The following is a 9,409-nucleotide window of genomic DNA, read 5'->3' as shown; positions in this document are numbered from 1 at the left end:
ATACTTTGTTAGTAATGTCTAGTGTTACTACTTTGTGATCAGATTGTACACAGTGTATATACTTTTTCAGAAGTTACATTTTCTTTGTAAAAACAGTGATTCTTTTTGTTTTAAATGTGTGCTTGAAAAAAGCTGTACTTTATTTTGGCCACAGAGTTTGATATATATCTACTTACTGATCCCCCCTTTTTTTTTTTAAAGTTTTTATTTTAATTCCAGCTATTAACATACATTGTATTAGTTTCAGGTGTACAATATTATAAATTCATCCAAATTATCTTAATTTTTGGTTTCTTATTGTTACTGTTGTTTGCTTACTTGAACAAAGACTGAGTGGTAAGTTCCATTATTATAATAAAATTGTATTTTTGTTAATTTCTCCTTGAATCTCTAATAGTTTTGATTTATGTATTCTTGACTATTCAACTTGCAGAGTTTTGTGACTACTCTGTATTTCTTACAAATCATTCATTACTATAAAATGTACTTCTTTGTCATCTGTTTTTATTTTGTTTTGCCTTGAATCCTAATTTTTCTCATTCCAATATTGGAAACATTATTTGCTTCTTATCTGCCCTTCACTGATGCATTAGTTACTATTCTCTCACTTAAATAAATAACATTGTTGATGATCATCTTCTAAAAATTTGGATTTAGATTTTTAACTCATTTTGAGGTTATTATTTTTTAATCAGAAAGTTTAAGTAATTTATACTGTTTTTGTCTTAACTGAAGTTCATTTGTTTTATTTCTGATACCTTTTTACATTATCTGTTTTATAGGGTCTTGTTATTTCCTTCTTTTCTTTTGAAAAGATTGAGAGACTTGACCAATGAAACATGTCTCAATATAGAAAATCAAAACACCTTAAGCAACAAGAAAACACAAGTGGCCAACCGAGAAAAACATTTACAATATATGGTACCATGAAAAAATTTATACTGTTAGTCTTCTAGAAGTTCTTCTGAATGACTGAAATTGTAGATAAAGACCAAATGAATTATGGGAGAAAAGTATGAACAGACAATTCTTAAAAAGGTGGTAACAAACGTTCAATAAACATATGAAAAATTCTCAACTCACAAGTCAGAAAAGAAGTATAAATCAAAGTAATTATTTGGTAGCGTTTTTACCTATCAGACTGGTAGATCTTTTTATCACAATACCCAGAGTTTGTAGATTTGAGTAAAATATTGGTAGTTAGCAGTTTTATGAGTAAAATTGATACATTGAGGGACAATATTGAAATATAAATCCAAAGAATAAAAATGTGCAATCTATTTTCACAGCAAATTTACAAATGTGTCATAAAAATAAAACTATTTTAGAAAAAATATGTGCAAAAATTTGTCTACAGTTATATTCATTATCATATTTAAAATTATAAAACATTTTAAAACATTATAATTTCAGTTAAGAATTGGTTAAATAGGGTTGCCTGGGTGACTCAGTCAGTGGAGTGTCTGACTCTTGATTTCAGCACAGGTCATGATCTCACAGTTTATGAGATGGAGTTCTGTGTCAGACTCTATGCTGACAGTGTGGAGCCTGCTTGGAATTCTCTCTCTAACTCTCTCTCTGCCTCTAGTCTACTCACACACACACACTCTGTGTCTCTCAAAATAAGCAAATATTAAGAAAAAAATAATTGGTTAAATAAAATACAAGAAATTCATAAGATGCAACATGAAGCAGCCATTAGATACCATGTTTTAGAAGACCATCTAATAGTCATAAAATATTTCATGTGAACAGCACATTTAAAAGAATTTGTGGTTGTGTATATACACAGATTTGAAGACTAAAAAAAAAAAACAAAACCAAAAAAGAGAATAAAAGACTGAAGAATATAAACCCAATGTTAATATTAGGATCAGGAGTGATTTTCATTTCTCCCTAATAATGTTTAAAATTTTTGAATTCTCAAGAATGAACATGTTTTATTTGCAATCATAAAAAAAAATTATACACCTGAAACCAATGTAACACTGTCTGTCAACTTTACTTCAACTAAATAACAAAAACAAACAACAAAAAGTCCCACTCAGCTAGGGTAGTATGCAGTTCTTGATAAACAAAATTAACAAATAGGGTGGCTGGGTGGCTCAGTTGGTCTGATTTTGGCCCAGGTCATGATTTTATGGCTCATGAATTTGAGCCCCACCTCTGGTTTGCTGTTGTCCATGCTGAGGCCACTTTGGATCCTCTGTCATCCCCTTTCCTCTTCCTCTCCCCCACTCAAATTTCTCTCTCTCTCTCTCTTTCTCTCTCTCTCTCAAATAAACATTAAATATTAATAAATAAAAATGTAAAAAAATAAAACATACAAGAAAGAAAAAGAAAGAGAGAAAGAAAGGAGAAAGAAAGAAGAAGGAAAGAAAGAAAGAACGAATGAACACGGGAAGTCAAGGAGATGTCAGGCCCAAATGCTGATAATAACTGGAAGTTTGTACTCTTTGGAAAAAACACATTTCTGAAAACTGAGGAGGGCCATTGCAAAGCCCTAGAAATGTATTACAGGCTTATATATAATACTCTTCACTATGATTATCTAAACAGCCACGAGTCCCCCTAATTATATAAGCACTATTTATTGTCTTCATCCCCACAGGATAATCATTAGAGGCTTTGTGATATTCTTCACAGGACCCAACTACATTTTGATTACCAGCAAATAATTAAGGCCATTTCAGAATGAATTCCTCTTAGTGAATATCAGGCTGGTTGTCAATATTCACAATTTTCTTTTAAAATAATATCAACAATCTCTTTTTAACATACAGAAGTCACAAGTATAATAAGAGCTACAATTCACTGAACCTCCACTATATGTTTTCTATACATTATCTCATATAGTTCTCATAAGCATATTAAAAATTAGCTGCCATCATTACAATCTTGTTTCTGAGAAAACTGGTGTTCTGCATGATTTGGGAGTGGCCCAAGATTTCAGTTGGTGTTAGACACAAGAGTTAGGTCCTTTTCCTGTCAGTCTTTCATTCTTTCCACGATCTCCATTTAATCAGCCACAAGATTGTTTTGAATTTTATTTTGTGTTGTGACTTTTAGATAGAACTGAAATAGCTTGATGGGATATGAAATGAATTTCTAATTAAATGGGATCTTTATGGAAGCTATTGCTATAGAAACCCTCCAGGTTCTCATTGGACAGAGCCTCTTAGGGAGACCTGGCTGTTTCAGAATCAGAAATAGCTGTGTGGTTACTAGGGTAAGGGCTTCTATTATAAGAGAAAGGGTACTCTTGGCATATTAAGTGGGATCCTTGCCAAGGTTCTGACAATTGTGCCCCAAATGGATTTTTTTCTTCTCTACCCTGACATTTCTCTCTTGGTCATATGAACAGAGGGTTGATAACTCTAGTCCTCATGGTAAACTTCATTGGTGTAGATTAAGTCATCAGTCCTCCAGCTGCTGCTTGGAGAATAACTTTGAAGACAAGGGGATTCAGTCATGGTAAAAGAGAGTTATTGCTAGGCCAGATATGAATGTTATCTCTACCATTTACTCCATATTTGGTCTTGCCAAAATATATAACTTCTCTTGACTTTTTTTTTCTTCAATAAGGCTGGAATAGTATCTGCCTCAAAGAATGTTTTAAGGATTAAATAAGATGACATGTCAATCAAATGTGCAGTATTAACATTCATCTGTAGTTTTCTACCGTTGTTAACTATATCACCCTAGGCATTGGCATGCTGGCTGTGCCCCATGCATTGTTATTGTTCCATATTTAATTTTAATGAGATACTGTCCACTCTAATAATTTGTGTCCAAATGCCCAAGTTTAAAGTAGTCACTTTATATACTACAAAGGCTAGGTATTTAGTCTTCAAAACATATACACCATATACAACAATACTGATAGGTAGGATCTGAGAGAGTCAAGCAATGAGTCGTTTCTTAATAAGTTTACTTCTCATATTATTAGTTGTCATCTTAAGAAGCAACGTTTGGAGAATTGCATAGAAAAAATGAGATGCTCTCTGTGTGTGCTTTAGAGGTTCACAATCTGGTGGAGAGTGTGGTGAGGTAGACACTCAGGTGATTATAACTCAAGGCAATATGAGGTGCTATAGGGGCTGGAGTGGCCACTTCCAGTCAGTGCTTGGGCCAACTGAAGGGGCCAGGCATCTGCAAGGAATCAGGATGCCTCAGGGAAAAAAGTAGGGTGGAAACAATAAAGACCACATCTGCCAACTACACAATTTTGCCTCTGACTGGCTTTATTACTCACATATGCAAAGCTGAGCCTCAGGATCTGGATGAAAACTCACTGAGGTCTTCTGTAACATACTAGTACTGCTAATGGAGCCATCAGGATCTCCAAGGAGGTTTCAGAAGTACAGTATGATCTTAAAACACAAATATACACCTATATTGGCTACATGGTTCAGTTCATAGTGCATATACCTTAAGGTCCCACTGATCACTCACTGACAGACCTCGGGGAGATAATTTGTCTTTGAGCTTTGGTTTCATCCTCTTTTGCATATGGTTAATAATATGTATTTTAAAGTTTGTTGTGAAGATTAAGTGATATACTTCTGGAAGGTACTGTTTTCTACAATTATTAATTTCCTTGTGGCTTTTTCAACCGCCATCACATGCCTTGCCTTAATTAACTTGGATGGAAGTTCTGCAGTGTTCACTGTGGTTAATGGGAATTACATTTTCCTTCATTCCTTACTGTTTATTATTTTGAAATCACAAGGTTGTCTCAGATGAACCAGGATGTTGCTATGAACCATATGTGCCAGTTGACAAACTGAATAATACTTTAGTGTCATGAGTTTTTAGAAGTTTAAAAATTCAATGGAATTATGTTTAGTAAGCAAATATAGTCTAAGTTTGTTTTAAACTGTTCCCTCTTTCTTTGAAAAGTATACCACTTAGATATAATTAAATTTTTCTGAAAAAAATCTCAATTTTGTATATACTTTATTCCAACTACAAACAATAAAGAGTGTTTAAAATGTTAATTTCTTAATCTTCAAAAGAATAAACAAAGATATTTATTTAGGAGAGAAGAAAGTGGGATTTTGCAGGTTCTCCAAATCAGAGAACTTTTTTTTTAAATAGAAAGTGGTTATTTCATATTCTTCTAAGAGTGAATTCAGATCCCCTAAAAAACAATCAGTTTTATCTGTTTTCTAAAAATGAATTTTTAAAGTTACATTGTTCAGGGTATGTAAATTTAAATCTATGATTCAGCTGATGTCTTATCTGTGAATTAGAGTATTTCATTACTTCTTAAGGGGTTTTTTTTTTTTTCCATTCTTTTCAGTGCCTGAAAGAAGATAAGATTTGTTTTCAAATTATTCTACTAAAGATTACATTTTGGTTTCTAATTTTGGCTCTTGGGATTTAGAGATTCCTGAATATGCTAAGGTATAATAAGGTGGCCATTACATTTCTGGATTTAAAGGGTTTATCTGATGTGAATAGGGGGCATGTTGAGATGTGGTGAGGTTATCACAATTTCATTCTTTTGAGCTCTCTTTCCTTGGAAAATACTAACTCCCCTCCCTGACGGGCAGCTCTGATGGGCATCCTGGGGTTAACGCAGAAACTGGGGAAAGCACCACTAGACCACCTGTAAGTATGCCACAAAGTCAAGTTGTGATATTAAGTTACAATATTTTGCCATGCCCTTGGGCTAATGGAGTGAGACTCAGTTTTCTTGGCTATACTGTATGAAATTACAGATCTTTGTATTTCTTAAGTCATTTCTTTCTATTTAAATTATAGGAATGGCATGAATCTGCAAAGACCCTCCTGGATTTCCTGGGTAAAAGTAGTCTGTGTTTCTGTTTTCAAACAGGAAGGCTGTAGAATGATGGTTTTCCTAAAGATGATCTGAAATGTAGAGTGCTGGGTGTGCTAATGATGGTTTACTCTAAAATTTCTATTACCCTTGTCATAAAAAGGCCTCAAATTTACAGTAGAAGTCTAAATTTAGAGATGACTTTGGTGTTTTCATCTCTAAATTCAAAATATGTCATAAAAAAACAAATTGAATGATGATTTGGAAGTCTTCACTGGTCACCACAGGACTCAGTCAAGTTACCAGCCAATGGAATTTGAAGGGATAGATCTGGACATTAGTTCCTGGAAGTGTAAACTTGGAAAACATCTCCATTTGTTTATAGATCAGAAGTGCTAAGCATTGTTTGTTTATTTGTTTCTATTACAATTTGGACCTACCCCCTTTCCAACAAATCTGCTGAGCTGTAACCCAAACACCTCCCCATAAGAGGCTCACATTCCTCAGAGTTTGCTACAGACTTCATATTGTGCTTACTTTTTTTTTTTTTAATGGTATGAGAGTTTTCACTGTTGGGGTAAATATTAGAAAGTCAACAGTGACAACATGAGTTTCCAAAATCCTATGAAGTCTTGTTCTAAATGAGTAAAATGAGTTAGGGATGTCCAAACTATTTCCTGGTTCTATTTCCATTTTTATTCTCTTGATTTTACTGAAATAGAACTACTGATTGAGAGGTTGGCTGGAAACACTCAGACTTGGTACTCTATAAACAGTGTTAGAGTCTGTTTGGGCTGTTATTAGCAAAGGCATTGACTGGGTGGCTTATAGACAATATAAGAAATATATTTCTCACAGTTTTAGAGGTTGGAAATGTGAGATCAGAGGGCTAGTGTGGTCAGCTCTGGTGAAGGCCCAATTCTGGGATGGAGACTGCTAACTTCTTGTATCATCATGTGGTGAAAAGAGACCTAGCCAGCTTGCTGGTCTCTTCATATATAAGGACACTAATCCCATTCAAGAGCACTCCACTTTAATGACCTAATCTCACAATGCCCCACTCCAAATATCATCACATGGGGGATTAGATTTCAATTTATGAATTTGGGGAGCATGCAAACAGTCTCTCACAAGCAGCTTTCTGCTTCTGGTGCTTTAGGATGTTCAGGGAATGGGGATGGGATATGGTACCTCAATACTGTTCATACATATTTTCATCTGAAAATTTAAGAAAGATGAGTTTCAGTTACTGAAAGCATATTAAACATCATATGTCATGTTTATTGAGGGCCTACTACGTGCAATGCAGACACCATTTTCCCTTATGGAGCTTCCATTTCAGCAGCACTTCACTACAGATAATGAGATAGCAACTTCTTTTGCCCTTCATGAAGCTTCTAGTAGAAACCACTAGCAAGGCCTAAAATGTAACAGATTGGAGACACATAGAATAAATGTAAGAACATAGGCAGGACTAGAGGGGAAGAAAAGAATAAAAAGAAGCATATGATTATGCTGGGCCACTCAGTGGCCCAGACCACCCAGCCCTGAAGTACACATTGCCCATTGTTACAACAGTTTACAGCACTTAAAAGGTAAGATCCTGCCAGCACCTAACATGTCAGGGAGCTGATATTATCAATTTTGGCCAGTTACCCCGAGTCAGACTCAGTCGAATAGCTGAAAGAAAGCAACAGACTTTTTGACTTCCAGTCTAGACTATACTTTTCCCATTTTATGGCTCATTAGAAAAACATTTGTGCTGACCTGTAAGCTGATAGGTGCCAACTGGAGTCAACTCATTTGAGAGTAAAATTATTTATGATTATAATTTGGCTGCAAGGCTTCTTTAGTATTTCTTTTACCCTGAATCAAGAACTGGAATTAGAGCCAAAAATTGCATTTTCTCACCTCTCTGGGAAAGACCTTTAGTAGCTTTACTAGATCACAACAGATCCTGTCCTTAGGACACATCCAAATAGCTGCTGCTTAGCTTTTTTCTAATCATACACTGTCCTTGCTGCCTAGCTCATCTTCCCACTGAATATACTCTTGACAAATTTTTCCTTTTCTTTAAAAACTCTCTTCTGGTCTGTCTGTGTTATGTATTGACCTATTTATTTTGTGTGTGGGTGGTTTCTGTGACTCCTCCTAGCTGAACAATTTAATGAGTGAATATAAATTTTCAGCTCTGAGCATAATGGAAAGCCTTACCACAATGCATGTGCACCTGCTTCACTTCTAAGGCCCATCTGAGTTTGCATATCTGTCGTAGTTTAGCTCAGGAGATTAGATAGAGCTAGTGAGGCAGAGATTATGGTTTTGATGTGTAGGTGCCAGTTTAGCACCTATGTCCTGCAGGCCAGACTGTACTCTGAATCCAGACAGGTACTCTGCACATGTATGGCCATGGTCCTGGAGAATCAGATGAGAGAATGAAGGCAAATCTGTGTAAATCTGTATCATAAATACAACTCAGTTGTAAGGCTTCTTGATGAGGTGTCTCATCTCAGTAGCAACTTCTTTACAAATAAATGTGAGTGCATAAATACGTGGTGGATACATCTGCAAGTTTTTAAAGTGAGAGCTTGACAGGTTTGGGCTAGTCCCAGAAAGCAGTCTAGGCAAAATTACCATGGTGCCAGTACACAGGGTGGAGTTTCCATAAGAGTTAGGCCACTGCTGCTCAATTTCTTGCTTCTTCAGCCATGGAAAAAAACAAGCTGCAGTTTTCTTCATAAACCATTGTATAAATGATTCTATGTCCTCGGGGGTGGTCAGATTCAAAGAGCTCTGCTGAAGAGACTTCTTTGGTCATAAAGAAACATCATGGATTGAGAATATACCTTGTGGCTAGTTACCACATGGAAAGAAAAGAAACAAAAGGAACATTCTTGCATTCTAGAAGATTAAAGGAAAAGACTTTGAAACATGTGAAAAAGACATAATTAAGTCAATAATGAAAACATGAAGAAATATAGTTACCTAAATAAAATTAGACACATGTAGCCACGTAGCCTCATCAATGGACAGTTTCACACATGAAGTGATTCTTGAGCAGAGTTTTGAAGATATATCCATTCTAGTAGGAAGGATATTCCTGCAGAAAGGTTAGACATAAATAATGTTTACCGAGTAGGTTGCAGACAAGAGCACAAAGTGTGAGCTGTGGAAATGCATTTCACTTGTGTCATTGCCTGTCTCTTAATATCCAAACAAAACCTGTCCTCAAGCCTACTACCTTTTGTCTCCAGTGATGGCCTAATATCCTCATGAAGATTGTACACCAATATCCTAGTTCTTTTTCTGGACACAAGGTGTATTGTATTTCTCTGCCTTCTGTGGCCATATGACTTGTGTTGCCAGCGAAATAAGAATGAAGTGCCAAGTAGCGCTTCCAGGAGAAAGTACATAGTTGCCATTGTGTAGTTCTCTTTCTCTTGTTGCAACAGTTGTAAATGGATGTGTTGAGTGGAGCCTCCTGTATTGAGCAGAATCCCGTGATGACGGGATTGAGGAGTTCTTTTTTAAAACTCTTCTCCTATGGCTTCCATGGCATCATGCTTTTGACCCACCTTTTAGATCATTGATTTTGTATCTTAGTTTTAAAACCCCCCAAATCTC

At 35.5% G+C, this 9,409-nt stretch overlaps 1 long non-coding RNA gene across 1 annotated transcript; it reads right to left on the bottom strand.

The window, feature by feature from the left end:
* Nucleotides 1-7,045: 7,045 nt before the first annotated feature.
* On the bottom strand, nucleotides 7,046-8,232 carry LOC115296247. The gene is made up of 2 exons (XR_003910805.1): nucleotides 8,000-8,232; nucleotides 7,046-7,205 (listed from the first exon to the last, which is right to left on the bottom strand). It is a non-coding gene; the product is annotated as an uncharacterized LOC115296247 (long non-coding RNA).
* Between the last annotated feature and the right edge of the window lie 1,177 nt (nucleotides 8,233-9,409).

Source organism: Suricata suricatta, chromosome 7 (assembly GCF_006229205.1).
Source record: "Suricata suricatta isolate VVHF042 chromosome 7, meerkat_22Aug2017_6uvM2_HiC, whole genome shotgun sequence".
In the NCBI taxonomy this organism is placed as follows: Eukaryota; Metazoa; Chordata; class Mammalia; order Carnivora; family Herpestidae; genus Suricata; species Suricata suricatta.
Note: the sequence above shows the minus strand (reverse complement) of the source record. Positions and strands in the feature narration are given on the sequence as shown.